Here is a 15417-nt window from a genome sequence, read left to right on the forward strand (position 1 = left end):
GAAATTGATGAACACTCACATGCCCTACCTCTGGCGTCAAAGCGCGCTATGCCAACCCCTCCGCCACGGAGGCTGGAGAGGTGGGAATGTTTTGGATTTTCCTTGTAGATGCGAAAATCTTTAACTCTGACGCGCACATGCTTTTGCTTACATTAAAGTTTATCTTTTCACATAAACAAGAAATTGACATGTCACCCTAAAACACACATGTATCTGCATTTAATACCACTACATACGAAAAGAGACCTTGGGCGGTTATTCATATTGTCCACCAAAGATTTAAACTAAAAAAAAAAAAAAAAACATTTTGAGCGTATGATTGTCCTTGCTTCCTCTGACATCTGAAGGATTTCGGTTTTGCATATGTAATGATAGTACTTTCAGTGCTTGAAGAGTGTCATTAGGTACAGCTAATTCCTAATTATATAACAAATAAATACTTTGTCAAATGTTTCACAATATTTTAAAGTTAGACTTCTTACGAGTTGGTCGGGAACCATCTCAACTCAGTTTATTTCTTTTTTTAATACAACGCCCTACAGATGTCTGAGTAAATACCAAATACATGGCTTCTAAAAGACATTGGATGTGGTACACATATGCCATAAATTCTTTAAAGATATTTTTATGCGTAGCTATGGGAATTTAAAATTAGAATGGACTGAAATCAAGTGGAACTCTATAGGTATGATATATTCATAATGTGGTTTCTATATTCAGTGGGTGGGAGCTGATTATTCCTGGTTGGGGTGGCTCAAGATCCTCCTCACCCCGTTTAATCTCAACCTGCATTAAAATGAATAGATGTATCTTTGTTCGCAATATTCACATTTCGAACTTCTGATTTTCCGTTCCGTTAAATTCAAATAAGGCCAGAACGAAGTCCAGAGCTTTATATGTTTCAGAATTGTTATCTGCTTTTAAAATCTGTTTAAAAAAAATTCTAAGAAAAACAAAGAAAAAATAGTTATGCAAATTTTGCATTAAATAACAGGACATTCGTGTGTGCTGTTCTAAAATAGAATATTTCCCATGCCTTCACATTATACCTAAGTATCAAAGACATATTTAGGAGGGGTCCGGACACTCCCCCGAAAGACTTACCAAGAAGTAAAAGTAAATAATCAAAATATAATTGTTTAGCATTTGTTATATAATCGGTGGTTATTTCCGCTGAACTTATGGGAAGGCAAGGAATTTGGCTCATACGGCTTTGAAGGGTTCCAAAAGATTTATGCACACAACTAATGATAATATCCATAAAATATTAATCAGAAACTTTACTTTTCGTTAATTGGATCTAACTCCCTGTTTGTTATTCAATAAATATTCAATTATTTTTCTATTTGACATTAAATTCCTTGCCAGGGCAGTTGCTTTTTATACAAATCTTGGCGATCTTAACTACATGTAACTTAGATAATGAATATATGCTTTTATATCTATATTATTTTACTATCTCTTACCTATTCATGTAATAACAACAATACAATATTAATTAACTTACATATTTAATTAATATTTTTATTTAATTAAATAAAATAATTATAATTATTTATTGTTATTATTGCAACACTTGGTTGGACCCCCGAAATGTATTTCTAGGTGCTGAAGCATGTGTGTTTATACAATATATATGGGAGGCTGAATTTTGTACCCCCCCCCCCCCAAATGAAAAACGTTCCTGCGCCACTGCCTGGGCACACCATTGAATGCGTCCCTCCCAACCAAACCAAGACAAAGCCTACATCACGCCGAAAAAGACAGCACGGAGTTTGGGGGTTGTTTTTAAAGAAATCGTTGACGCACGACATCACTATGGTCAATGGATTCGTCTCTCCCCCAACTTTCCCTCGCTCAAGGACGACTGGTCCCATGGGGTTCCTCTATGCTTCGCAAGAAGTCGTCCCTTCTCCCCGCAGGCAAGTTCCGTCCTGTTCTCTGCCTGAGAAAGCACATTTTTGCAAGGCTAAGGCGCTAAGGCTTTTGTTAACCCTCGCGGTCTGAAAATTCGTCATCGTCATCGTCGAAGCTCCAAGAACTTGCCTTCCTGTGATATCGTGTGAACTGTTCACGTGGAAGCACGTACAGGGGATACAAGATCTGTGGCGCATAGAAATATTAATGATTGATTGATTGATTGAATTGCTTTATTTTACTTCGCTTCTTGTGCCACTTTTGGCTAAATTTGCGAAGATGAGGATGAGTGATGATATGATGAAATTGATGAATGGACACTTACAAACATCCATGCCCACGCCAGGATTCGAACCCGGGACCCCTGCATAGAAATATTAACATCAGTGGCGTACGCAAGGGGAGGGTACCGACATTAAACCCCCTCTTGAGTTTTTAAAAGATAATGGAAAATTATGTCGTAAAAATGGCAAGTTTATTATTATCTGCGACAATAATAATAATAATCATTTGAATTATTATTCCCATACAGCACAGCATTCCGTATATTTAAGAGTGAATGCCTTGAAAGTAATCACGAATTTTTGAAAATAAAATATGAGGGCAACTATGAATTAAAAGAGAAAAAAGTTTGTTTTGTATCTTCTGCTGCAACAATGTTCACCGAACATGTATTTTTTTCCTGTGAATAATGAGCATCAAGTAAAGAAAGTTCTTGGTCCATTGTAATCGGCTAATAAAGACAAAGGCTAGGCCGACAAGAATACGCAATAACCAGTCCGGCACCCTATTGTTTACTACAGCACGTTTGAATTTTAGAAATCGGACGACAATAAGCCTAACTATTGTGAAATATTTTGTTGGTAAGAACAGCGAGGCAATCCAGACGTAAATTATTGTACATGTGCATGGTAGATTTTGAGAGCGGTATTGGAGATTTCTCACGAATCTTTACAGTGTCGTTTGAGAACTTTCGATATGAATCCATGTAAGCTACCGCCACCGCAAAATTCAATTTTGTACCCCCCCCCCCCAAAAAAAGAAATCACTCAGTGACTCACGAAAAAAAGGGGGAATCTAATCAAAATGTCCGAGAGCTATTCATTGATTTCAAAAAAGCATATGATTCGGTCAAAAGAGATAAATTATATAACATATTAGTCGAGTTTGGAATACCTAAGAAGCTTGTTAGTATGATAAAAGTATGCACAAGTGAAACAGAAAATAAAATTCGTGTGGGTATTAATGTGTCTGACAAATTTACAATTCATGATGGGTTAAAAGAAGGAGATACATTATCTCCATTGCTCTTAATTTTGCCTTAGAATATGCTGTTAGGAAGGTAAAAGAAACTAAAGAAGGACTAAAATGAAATAGTGTGACTCAGTTGTTAGCATATGCAGATGATGTAGACTTACTGGGGGATGATGTGAATACAATGAAGAATAATGCTAAAATATTTTTCAAAACTGCTAGAGAGATAGGTTTGGAAGTTAACAAAGAGAAAACTAAATATATGCTTACAGGCCGAAACCAAGTGTTAGGTAATAGTAAAAATCTAATTATTGATAACAACTCGTTTGAACCAGTTTCCAAATTCAAATACTTAGGAGTAATATTAACAAATGAAAATTATATTAAAGAGGAAATAAAAAGTAGGCTTAATTCAGGAAATGCATGTTACTTCTCTCTTCATAAACTTTTGTCTTCTTGTTTAATATCTTAGAAACTAAAAGTTAAACTATACAAACCAGTAATTTTGCCTGTAGTATTATATGGGTGTGAAACTTGGTCCCTTACATTGAAACAGGAACATAAATTGAGAGTATTTGAAAATAAGATCCTTAGGAAAATATTTGGAGCTAAAAGGGATGAGGAGATAGGTGAGTGGGGAAGGTTACATAATTTAGAAGTACATAATTTGTATTCATGTCCAGATATTATTAGAATAATTAAATGAAGAAGCATTACATGGGCAGGCCGTGTAGCACGAATGGAAGGGGAAAGAAAAGTTTACAGGATTCTTGTTGGGAAACCTGATGGTAAGAGACCTGTAGGAAGGCCAAGACGAAGATGGAGGGACAACGTTGAGATGGACCTATAGGAAATCGGTAGGGATGGAAAAGAGTATATAGATCTTGCTCAGGATAGGGACAGATGGAAGGCCTGTGTTGCTGCAGCCATGAACCTTCGGGTTTAAGAAGGCTCGAGACAGGCACGTATCCAGGAATTCCTTTCGGGGCGGGGCTGAACATCATATTTTTAAGGGGTAGTATAGATAGAACCTCACAATTGTATGTTTAAGGCCTGTGGTGGCGATTGGGTTCCAAAACCGGGGGGGGGGGGGGGTGCAAGGAAAGTTTACTTTCTCTTGGTAGACAAGGCCTAGGATTAAGAGGCAAAAAAATGGGGAGCAACTATCCCCTAAATGGTTGCCACTGTTTAAGGCTGCCATTTTAATCAGAACGTGAAATCGGAACGTTTTTTACCACTCGACTCCCCTGCTTCCATGCATTAACATTGTGTGCCAGAACCATCTTAGTGTTTGTGTTTGTCCATTTCTTCTCATCAGGCATCAACACATCTACGGTGTCGGAGTGTGTTTACGAAGCCGTTACACATGCACGGGATGGACAATCCACCCGACAACGCAAGATTCAAACTGTCGGCTACGAGGTGGACGCAGACAGTTCTCGAATATTTCTCTGATTCGAGCCTGAACAACACTACTGTGTCTTGTCCTCCCATGTTTGCAGCTCTTATAAAAGCCGAAACCCACTAAATTGTTCATATTCAGGCCTCTGAAAACCCTTCAGTTCCCAACACATCTAATGTTTCGTCTCGAAATATGATCAAATGCTTACTTATTTATTTCTAGTGACGTGCCCAAGAGAGGATTGGTGGGGTCATAACCCCATTTGATCCAGTATTCCTTAAAAAAGGAACGTCAAAGACAGGAAAAGATGGCAAAATGAGGACTGACTACCAAAATAGTATTCGTAACCCGTCTCCCTACCGATAATCCTGGGTACGCCATTCTTTATCTCGGACACATTTTTTAAAATCAAATCACCAGAAGTTTTTATCATTTCGTATTCGAGACTTAGGTAAAATGCGTTCTTCCTGCAAGTTTGGATATTATCCTTTAGGGTGCTTTCGCCTGCCTTCGCACCTAACCTTAACAAAGCCCTAATTTTACATCCTTGTGACTTGGATCTTGAAGACTTAAGTAGATTTCAGACCGAAGGAATACGCGATACATGACGTATGGAACGAGCCAATCAACAAAAACGTTTCACACCGTAGCGACACAAAAGGCCTCACAAACCGACGTTCGACTTGTGAAATCCTCAGGCGACACGGTGTGAAATCTCCCTTAGTAGGCCACTGTCATCGTCACCTCGAAGCGGTAGCTCGCATTGACCACCGAAGAAAAATGTCTCCTCAACCGATGGGAATGCCCTTCAGATTTCTTCTTTCTCCTTTATTTTCTGTGCTTGTTAATAAAACTGGTAAAATCTTACAATTTGACATACACAGAACATGTACTATGTAGCCTATACATTTTAGCGCAAACTCAGTCGAAGTCAGTGGTGGCTCGGTGGTTCAGTTGGTAGAGCAATGGCATGGTATGCCAGAGCCCTGATTCGGGTCCTGGTAGAGCCTGCAATTTCCCTTAAAATAACTACATAGGCAACATCTTCTTGCTTTCTCTTCTCGACATTCATAAAATTTTCGGCTGTCCCTTCATGGTAGTTACGTGTAGTCATGTGTGCGAACCCAGTAGGCTTAAACAAAATTATTTCTTTTATGCCATGAAATTCTCGGACTGCATACATGAAATTTTGTTCGGGCACAACTAAATCATCACTCAAAACTTTGATTTTCAGTTGCTCTGTGAAGCTTATTTCTGTTTTAATAAACCGCTGAAATATTCACTTTAGAGAGAGAGACCTTCGATCTCTTCGGCTCTCGACCTGAACTAGATGCACTACACTGAGGCTCCGGAACTTCCGCTGTCGTCAATGTCTTCAGCTTTGAACACAAAATAATAGACTTCGTTACTTTACGATATTCAGTCCTTTTTAATTTCGAATCACTAGATCTTACAAAGCAAGCAATGGACACTCACAGATCACTAATCGACTGTATGAATTGCCATACTCTGAAAATTCTGAAGTCTCATTAACCGATTCTGTTGCCCCCTAAAACAGTTTTTTAGCTGAAACACAAAAACACGTACTTCTTCCTTTGGGCCCCACCATACACCTGCCAAATTTCATGGAAAATCGGAGTGCCACACAGGGGTCAGATCCCCTCGTCAATTTGTCTTCATCTTGACCTTTGAGGGGGGTTTTGCCCCCTAAAACAGTTTTTTTAGCTGAAACACAAAAACACGTATTTCTTCCTTTGGGCCCCTCTATACGACTGGCAAGTTTCCTGGAAATCGGAGGGGGAGATTTAGACCTCCTTTGTAAGTGTATTAATTAATTACAAATCGCGCACGCGCGCACACACACTATATATATATATGTGTGTATGTATGTATATTATATATATAGATATGTATATTAGCAGGTAACAATATGTTATAAATACATTCTTACTTTCCAAGGAAGCGCATGTGGGATGGCAAAACGGATCCGGAACCGAAAATTCCGAATCCGGATCCGAAAGTACTGGATCCGGATCCGAAAGTACTGGATCCGGATCCGAAAGTACTGGATCCGGATCCGAAAGTTCTGGATCCTTATCCGAAAGTTCTGGTTCCAGATCCGAAAGTTCTGGTTCCAGATCCGAAAGTTCTGGATCCGGATCTGAAAATCGCGGATCCGGATACGAAAAATTTTAGGATCCGGATCCTAAGGATCCGGAACCAACCGGATCCGGATTTCGGATCCGCTAGGATCCGGATCAGGCCATCCCTAATCCCTTCCCGAAAATTTTCAGACATTTTCGGAAAATTGAGAATTTTCCCCGTCCCGAATGTCGGGATTTAAAGAATTTCCAGTTCCGACCCAAAAAATTCTGTCCCGCACACCCCTACCCTGCAGTATGGTAAACCTTATCTCCAAAGGGAAATAAACTGTCCTTGTTGCCACTGTACTCATAAAAATGGGAACATGGGCGAAAGAGATCAGAGCTAAACTATACGAAATTGGACTGGGATGGATCTGGGAGGGGGGGGACACGTCGACCAGGGGACATTGCAATTAGTGAAACGAAGATTAGAGGATATAGATAGGCAGGAACTAATAGCGGAATGTGAAACCAAGAGATCGCTCGAACTCCAAAGAAGGGGACCGAGGGAATGGGGACAAGTAGCGTGCATCAAGAAGGTGAGCATGGTGGCAAGAAAGGGGTTGGCATGGATCAGGCTAGGGGGATGGAGACAAAACACAGTAAAAAATGAGGAAGGGATATATAAATGCGTATTATGTAATGGTGATGATGGGACAGAACATTTATTTTTATGTCAGGACACGCGCGTTCTGCAGGAGGAGAAGCTACGCAACATCAGCTTGGAAACTGTGTTCAAATCAATCGTAGTGCAAAGGAACATGGAACTATTGGAAAAAGTGGGTGTATATTTACAAACAGTTAGGGGGAAAAGAAGTGTTGCACAGAGACGGGATAAAGAAGAGGAATAAGTGTTAGTTTAAGTGAGAACAGTTAAAACGACCAGAACTGCTACTTAACACCTATACGGAATGTAATGGAAAGTGTTGTCTGTAAGAAAAATCATACTTGTGTAATACGAATAGATGCAGTGCGCACCAGTGGCGTACGCAAGGGGGGGGTTACCGGGTTTAAACCCCCCCCCTTGAGCTTTTGAAATATTATGGAAAATGCTGTAGAAAAAATTAAAAATGGCTAATTTATCACAGTCAAAGATCTGCGACAGTAATAATAATAATAATAATAATAATAATAATTTGAATTATTATTCCCATGCAGCATGAAGAAAAACACAACATTCCAAACACAATCTAAGCGGCCGCAAAGTTCAATTTTGCAATTTTTTTTTTTGCAAAAAGTCGCGCAGTGACTCTCGCGAGAATTGTGAAAATTCCTTGCTTCGTCGCAATGTGCCGACCTTATTGCAAACGTTCTTCCCGGTACTGATTTCACATCCCCTTGTGAACTCTCAAGTGATACTGAGTCTACATCCACATCATTAAATAATGTTGAAGAAGTGCTTTGTGAATCACCTAGAAGTGATAAATGTGTTGGAATATCTATAAACTTACTTTTCAACGAAAACATAGACTCAGTGGAATTTAGTAACATGTATTCTCGCGCTTCATCATCCTCCTGGGCGAGTTCCATAGGTAAAGGTAATGTAAATTCCCCCGTGCATATAGCACCGTGCCATGAAGGCACACGTAGTGGTGTGGTGGGTCCCAAAGATTCTCGATCTCGAACTATTTTGCAGGTGATGTGATCAGCACCATGCTCCGGCAGCCTTCATCCCCCAGGGTTGCTCTCAGGTACCCATTGCTATGAGGCTGGGTGCAGAGGCAAGGCTGGATAAATTCCAACCAATTCCGGGAATCGAACCCGGATATCCCACGAAGTTGTCAGACTAGACCAGCGCGGCTCCTTGAATGAGTTTCATATTTCGATTATTTCAATAAATTTAATATATTTGCTTGTTTTTATGGATTTTCTTTACACTTAAAATGTCTGACTTATCATGTACAAAAAACCGTTGACTAGACAATTATTTTGTAACAAAGAAACAAAATAAATGTAATTTTGTTCTATTTCTTTCATAAATAGCAGCTGCATTAGTAGTAATTATTAGTAGTAATTAAATTAATTAATTAATTATAAGAATTATTACTTAATTTATTTTTATTATTATTAATGAATTAAAGTATAATAAAACAATGGTAATGTGAATTTGTAGAAAGTTTTCGAAATAACACCCCCCTTGATGAAATCCTGCGTACGCTACTGGTGCGCACAGCCGATGGCTCGAACATGAGATGAGCAATAAATACTTACTTACTTAAGCCCCTATCACACGGAACTGGATTTCTAGTTGGAATGCTCTAGTTGACGCTGGACTGGCTACCCATTTGCTAGTTTTCGCCTCACACGGTACTTGTTACACCGTACTTGTCGTTAATCTTTCGTTCCCATAATGGCGGCCGCGCGAGATGTAAACAACGTATCACTTCACACTTTTAAAATACGATAACTATCCAACCGAGAGGAATATCGCATCGCATTAAATGGTTTTAGGTAGAGAAGAACGGCGCTGATAAAATACATACTTTACAACGTTTACTATACACGTATGGAAGAATATTTAAAGCCCCTATCACACGGAACTGGATTTCTAGTAGGAACGCTCTAGTTGACGCTGGACTGGCTACCCATTTGCTAGTTTTCGCCTCACACGGTACTTGTTACACCGTACTTGTCGATAGTCTTCCGTTCACATAATGGCGGCCGCGCGAGATGTAAACAACGTATCACTTCACACTTTTAAAATACGATAACTATTCAACGGAGAGGAATATCGCTTCGTATTAAATGGTTTTAGGTAGAGAAGAACGGCGCTGATAAAATACATACTTTACAACGTTGACTGTACACGTATGGAAGAATATTTTAGCTTTTTCAATTGTAAACATGCCTTTCGTGCTGTATGCACTCGGAAACCACAGACAAAAAAGGCTACTTTGCAAACTCACAGATTATCTTCACATGGCCAAACTTTGCTCTGATTGGCTGTTCCACAGAATCTAGTCGAAGAAGTTAGTAGCAATTAGAACATGTCCTATTCCTCAAAACCAGTCAAGCAGTCAGCCAGGAGGCCATATTTTCTACCTCGACAGTCAGTTCATCGCCAACTAGGGCATTCCAACTAGAAATCCAGTTCCGTCTGATAGGGGCTTAAGACATGTTCTAATTGCTACTAATTCTTCGACTAGATTCTGTGGAACAGCCAATCAGAGCAAAGTTTCGCCATGTGAAGATAATCTGTGAGTTTGCAAAGTAGCGTTTTTTGTCTGTGGTTTCCGAGTGCATACAGCACGAAAGGCATGTCGAGTACCATCTATGGTGACTGAGTGCACGGTGTTTACAATTGAAAAAGCTAAAATATTCTTCCATACGTGTATAGTGAACGTTGTAAAGTATGTATTTTATCAGCGCCATTCTTCTCTACCTAAAACTATTTAATACGACGTCATATTCCTCTCGGTTGAATAGTTATCGTATTTTAAAAGTGTGAAGTGATACGTTGTTTACATCTCGCGCGGCCGCCATTATGGGAACGAAAGACTATCGACAAGTACGGTGTAACAAGTACCGTGTGAGGCGAAAACTAGCAAATGGGTAGCCAGTCCAGCGTCAACTAGAGCATTCCTACTAGAAATCTAGTTCCGTGTGATAGGGGCTTTACTTACATAAAAATGAGTATTTTCTCTTTAACGACTTTAACTATAATTTACTGGGAAAAGGTTGACTTTGTTTTGTTTAAAACGTGTTTTTTTAACTGATGTTTAAAACAAAAAAATGTTTTAAACAAAAAAAGTTTGTTTTGTTCTTTTTAAAACAACACAAATTTTGCCAACCCTGATACGCATTGATGATGTCAGAGGGATGGACAGACGTTTTAACCCAATAGCTTTCATTACGAAAAGGATAGAGAAGAAAATGGGGGGAGAGGAGCTCGCAGCATTGCGTAGAAAGCAAACATGTCTGTAATAGGTTAGAAGATCGATATACTTTTTTGCCAATTAAAACAACGTAGTGTATATACAGCTTTGCTAAGAAATGCTCTTGGTTATCAGGCATTCTGGTAACATATATTAAGAATAGAAAGAAATTAGTGCGGTTACAAACACTGCTTTTGAAGGGCGGAGAACTCATTATGAGGGTTGTCACTGCCTCCGCGGTCAGCTCGAACACTTTCTCCCCAGAGCTCAACTTGTGGCGCGAGACCTATAACAATAGGTCTGGTGTTTTCTTTGTGGTGTTCCTGTGTTACGACTGACTGTTGTATAAAGCTTAAGTATTTCGAAAATTTAATAATTTAAAAATGAAATCAAATTATCGACATTCAACAATTACTGCGTTTTTATCCAAAATTTATGTGTGTGTTTTTATCTCTTTTACAAGTTTAGTATGTGACACTTATAACTGTTTATGTTTAACCCATATGAGTTATTTGTATTTTTGTGTTTGCATTTTGTTCTTTTTATTGTAATCTTACTCCTTTTGTAATATTTAGTATTGTATGACGTTTTCCACACCCATGGATATGGGTCTACGGAAATAAAGAATTTATTATTATTATTATTATATAACGACTTTGGGGAGGATGCGTCGACGGCCTTGGGGGAATGGGCACCCCTGGGTCTTCCCGTCAGATTCGCCAATGCTTACAATATGCCTGTTTTTGGAGAAGAATTATCCTAAGAGAAAAACCGCAAACACAAATAATAAACCACTTGACCCCACGGAAGCCTATTCACGCTTTTACCTGGCCATTCCCCGCCCCCTTCCCTCTTCCCAACACGTGTTTGCAGCGACTGGCAACAGGCGGAGCTGTTATTTTTAACTCCCCAAATCGAGGTTAAGGCAAGAAAGGAAAGAGCTTTTTTTGAATGGTCTGAATTGTAAAAGAAGGTATAGACCATCAAAACCTTACATTTCCTCTGATTTTTTGTATATTTATTATTTTCTCTTGGAATGTTAACGACTTTTGTTTCTGACAGAAACACACTTGTTTGGGGGTAGTGATCTCAAAAGTAAAAGCCCATACTTGCCCGCGGGGAAGAAAGGGGAGGGGGATTTCTTCTAGTGATGTAGGGACGACAAGTTGTTCCTGAGCGAGGGAGGGTTGGGGGTGAGACGAATCCCTTGAGCATACTTTGCCGGGTGTCAGATTTCTTTCTAAACAAGCCCCGAAACTCCACGTCGGTTTTCTTGTGGGTGGGACGCATCCAGTAGCGTGCACGTATGTCAAGTGGAAATCGCCACATATTAATAAATTATAAAATTATACCTCAGACGTTTGCACATCGTTAGCACATGAAAACACACTATTTATTTTAATAAGCACACAAATATTAATAAAGACATTACTTAGTTTATTGTGGCGATTCTGGCTTGATATCAAGATAAAATCGTCACAAATCAAAAAAAATATTTTTGAGCAACCAAATTGTACTATCTTTTAGGCATTCGTTAGCACAGGAAAGCACACTATTTATTTTAATAAGCACACAAATATTAATAAAGATATTAATGAGTTTATTGTGGCGATTCTGGCTTGATATCAAGATAAAATCGCCACAAATCAAAAAAAAATATTTTTGAGCAACCAAATTGTACTATGTTTTAGGCATTCGTTAGCACACGAAAGCACACTATTTATTTTAATAAGCACACAAATATTAATAAAGATATTAATGAGTTTATTGTGGCGATTCTGGCTTGATATCAAGATAAAATCGCCACAAATCAAAATAATATTTTTGAGCAACCAAATTGTAGGTTTTAGGCATTCGTTAGCACACGAAAGCACACTATTTATTTTATTAACCACACAAATATTAATAAAGATATTAATGAGTTTATTGTGGCGATTCTGGCTTGATATCAAGATAAAATCGCCACAAATCAAAAAAATATTTTTGAGCAACCAAATTGTACTATCTTTTAGGCATTCGTTAGCACACGAAAGCACACTATTTATTTAAATTAGAACACAACTAGTATTCAACATCTTTGACATTAATAACTGAATCTTCAGGATTTTGACTTGATATCAAGGTAAATTTGCTGCAAATCAATTTTTTTAAGCAACAAAACTGTAAATATAGAAATTTTACCTATTTGATAAAATCTACCAATCACGTCAATTCTGGAAAAATAACGTATGGTGAACACTGATCTAAATTAATGCAACGGTACTCGGATATGCTAATCGACACTGGACCTGCAGTTAAAAGTGGAAACAACCCACCTACAGTGAGTTTTTAACTGACAACAAACCTGATACCCTTTTATAACTAAGCCACAGTGTTGCCACGATAACATTGGGTACGTTTCTTTTTTTTTGCTAAGTAAAGTAGGATACACAAGTATTTCTATGTAAATTTCCATAATTCTCCTGTGGCATCCAACTTGATTTTAAAAATTTAATTTCTACTTATGTTGCTCTATAGGCACATAGATCAAGATAAGAACAAAACACAGCTTGTTTTGAATTTTTTACAATACATGAGGCTCGCATTCTATTAAACAAGTAGAACAAACATTGTGATGGACAACATTTGCTGGGTAATACTTATTCATCCCACTTATCAAGCCTGCACAAGAGTTTCTCAATTTTATTAAATAGGAAGAAAAACAAACGCAGTATATTTTAGGTATTTAATATATTCTTTCATTGCGGTTTATGCAACAGATTTAATATGCACAATGAAATTTCAATATATCGAAACCTTACATTTTCATGTTAATTTTAACCATCATAGGCACACATTTTTTAAAGTTATGGAAGTAACATATTACCTAGGTAAATATGATTGAAGTACAAAAATTCTGAGTGACATTTGACAACGAATGAAAGCATAATTCAACTTCAGAGAATACATTAAAACATTTATAACAAACAATAAATGGACAAATAACACTTTTCTACACACATTTTGTTACCGAAATGAAAGTAGCCATTCTTTAATAATTTGAGAAGATATAATCTTATCCAGGGCCTCGAAATAGGTATGTTTTTACGCCACTTCATGCAAAGAATGCTTACATTGCAAATAATTAAATATATGACACGTGGGAGCTTTCGAAGAATAAACATAAAGGATGCAGCAAGTAGGCCAAAGGCGTATCCATGCATGGGCTCACCGACTCAGGGCACTTTTTGCAAAACTACCCTCCTGACGCAAACACAAGAGGCGTTCTTTATGGATTTGGGAGGGTTGAATTCGAAAGTGAAATTGACTTGTGTTGGTTGGTTCTTGTCATATATCCTTTAAATTTTCCTACATTACGGGCGCACGTAGGATCTTTTTCAGGTAGGACACAATTATCGATGAATAATTTTGAGGAAGGAAGTAGGCAAGTACACAGCAGAAAAGAATAAAGAAGTAAAGTTATCGCCTGTAAACTGTACCGTGTCATTAAAACGGTGTGTAGAGGTAGGATCCTACACATTCTCGGTCTCTGCCATAGTGGATGTGATGTTATCAGTTAAGCTTCAACAGTCTTTAACCAATTGCTTAGAGGCTGATCTAACTTAAAATCACCGTTATCCCGTGACAGTAAGATACTGTAAAACTGTCTGGTTTATAACAAATGCTGAAAGTGCCATCCACCAGCATCCAGGCATCGCTGTGCTCGCAGTACAATGTTCTGAGAAACACGTCGTAATTCTTCAGGGGAGATGTTATTTATCTCGTTTGTGATGTTCTCTTTCAGTTGGTCTATCGTATGAGGGTTATTAGCGTACTCTTTTCCTTTCAGAGCTCCCCATAAATAAAAATCACAAGATGTTAAGTCCGGCGATCCGGATCCGGAGGCCAAAGGTTTTTGCTGACAAGCCTGTTATCGGGAAACACTTCACTTATACGGGTCATACTCTGGTTGGAGGTGTGGGCAGTGGCACCATCCTGTTGAAAGACGCCGTGTCTTTTTTCATTTTCTGTTAACTGTGCATAGAACGACTCAAATATCTGCAGATATCTTTCGCTGTTGATAGTCTCTTCAAAGAAAATTGGTCCGATAATGCGTGTTCCCGACACTGCACACCAAACGCCTATCTTCTCTGGGTGAAGAGGTTGCTCATGCACGACGTGTGGGTTATCCGGTGAACAAAATCTACAATTCTGTGAGTTGATGTAACCAGAAAGATGAAACCAAGCTTCATCTGTCATGAAGAAGAGCATAGGATCCAAGTAACCATCAGCAATCGAAGATAACATCCAGTTGCAATAAGTAACTCGTTTAGCTTTGTCTGGTTCTTTCAATTCATGCACTACGGTCACACGAAATGGTCGGAAATGGAGCTCTTTTAGTACACGATACATGTTGTGCGGGATACACCAACTTGTTGAGATAATCTTCGTATCGATTTCTTGGGGCTTCTCAATATGTTACTGCGAATTCTGTCCATTACCACCGGGGTCTTCACTGTGAGACGCTTCTTCTTCAAAACATTACTAACGGATCCTGTAGTCCTACATTTGTTATACATCTTTTGAATTGCATTGGTTGTGGGAAGCTTCATACCGACGTATTTCGCCACGCTCCGCAAACTTTTGCACAACAATCTCCGCAAACAATCACTTTTAAACTGTCGAACGCAACTCAACAATATTCAACAATTACGTGTGACTTCAAGTAATGCGATATTTCAGTGTAGGCAACTACATTAATCTGATTCCACCCATTTATTTGTGAACACCAGAATGAATGTTAGGCGTACCACTTTTAAGTGGGACACCCAGTAGAAAACACTAG

The sequence above is a fragment of the Lepisma saccharinum genome, chromosome 7 (genome assembly GCF_977018435.1).
Source record: "Lepisma saccharinum chromosome 7, izLepSacc3.1, whole genome shotgun sequence".
NCBI lineage: Eukaryota > Metazoa > Arthropoda > Insecta > Zygentoma > Lepismatidae > Lepisma > Lepisma saccharinum.